This window comes from Pan troglodytes, chromosome 20 (assembly GCF_028858775.2).
Source record: "Pan troglodytes isolate AG18354 chromosome 20, NHGRI_mPanTro3-v2.0_pri, whole genome shotgun sequence".
Lineage (NCBI taxonomy): Eukaryota > Metazoa > Chordata > Mammalia > Primates > Hominidae > Pan > Pan troglodytes.
This window is the reverse complement of record NC_072418.2, coordinates 56,602,718-56,604,378: the sequence shown is the minus strand read 5'-3', so window position 1 is coordinate 56,604,378 and position 1,661 is coordinate 56,602,718. Positions and strand designations below refer to the sequence as shown.

The 1,661-nt window shown below is 48.3% G+C and overlaps 1 pseudogene; it reads right to left on the bottom strand.

Moving 5' to 3' along the window:
- Positions 1-288: 288 nt before the first annotated feature.
- On the bottom strand, positions 289-691 carry LOC112206375 (large ribosomal subunit protein P1-like; annotated as a pseudogene).
- Positions 692-1,661: the final 970 nt, after the last annotated feature.

Genomic DNA, 1,661 nt, shown 5'->3' with positions numbered 1-1,661 from the left:
TGTAGTAAGCTGTGATGATACCAAGGCACTCCAGTCTGGGGTATAGAGGGAGACCCTGTTTCAAAAACATAATACACAAAGAATGCCTGTTTACATTTTTTTCTTTCCAGAGAAGGGGTTCTACCTGTTAACCTAGGCTGGACTGGAACTCCTGGACTCAAATGATCCTCCTGCATAGCTGGGATTACACGCGCTGGGCACACTATGCCAGATGCAAAGAATACATTTATTTCTTTTTTTTTTTTAATTGAAGTTCAGCTTTTTATTGAACACATTATAAAAAGAAGTTCAGTGAAAAATACCAAAGCGCATGTCATCATCAGCCTCCTCGGATTCTTCTTTCTTTGCTTCCACTTTCTTCTCCTCAGCTGGAGCAGCTCCACCAGCCTCTACACTGCAGATGAGGCTCCTGATGTTGACATTGGCCAGGCCTTTGCAAACAAGCCAGGTCAAAAAGGTTCAACATTTACACCAGCTGCTTTAATGAGAGCATTGATCTTATCCTCCGTGACGGTCACCTCATCGTCGTGCAGAATGAACGCCTAGTAGATGCAGGCGAGCTCGGAGACGGAGGCCATGGCGCGGGCGAGTGTGGGGCTGGCACTGCCGGACGCGGTGCTAGTCGCGGGATGAAGTGAGGGCCTCACTGCAACGCCGCCTTAGCTTCCTCGGAAGGACCGAGCACCTTGGCAGCAGCTGAGGAAAGGGAAGAATACATTTCAATGAGCTTGATGTCAGAATTTTCTTTTTCTTTTTCTTTTTTTGTTGTTGTTGTTAGAGTCTCACTCTGTCGCCCAGGCTGGAGGGCAGTGAGTAGTGCGATCTCTGCTCACTGCATCCTCCACCTGCCGGGTCCAAGCGATTCTCCTGCCTCAGCCTCCCGAGGACCTGGGATTACAGGCGTCTGCCACCACGCCTAGCTAACTTTTTCGTATTTTTAGTAGAGACAGGGTTTCACCATGTTGGCCACAGTGGTTTCGAACTCCTGACCTCAAGCGATCTGCCGGCCTGGGCCTCCCAAAGTGCTAGGATTATAGGCATGAGCCACAGCGCCTGGCCAAGAAATTTGTTTTTTTTTTTGAGACAGAGTCTCGCTCTGTCACCCAGGCTGGAGTGCAGTGGCACGACCTCGGCTCACTGCAACCACCATCTTCCAGGTTCAAGCAAATCTCCCGCCTCAGCCTCCCAAGCAGCCGGGATTATAGTGTAATACCCAACCTGGTTTTTACTAACCCTGTTTTTAGACTCTCCCTTTCCTTTAATCACCTAGCCTTGTTTCCACCTGAACTGACTCTCCCTTAGCTAAGAAAACCAGACAGATTCCATCTTGGCTCTTTCACTGGCAGTCCCTTCCTCAAGGACTTAACTTGTGCAAGCTGACTCCCAGCACATCCAAGAATGCAGTTAACTGATAAGATACTGTGGGAAGCTATATCCGCAGTCCCCAAGAATTCGTCTGATTGATAACGCCCAAAGCCCCGCGTCTATCACCTTGTAATAGTCTTAAAGCCCCTGCACCTGGAACTGTTTTACTTTCCTGTAACCATTTATCCTTCTAACTTTTTGATTACTTCTGTAAAATTGTTTTAACTAGACGCCCCTTCCCCCCTTCCTAAACCAAGGTATAAAAGTTAATCAAGCCCCTTCCTCCGGGCTGAGAG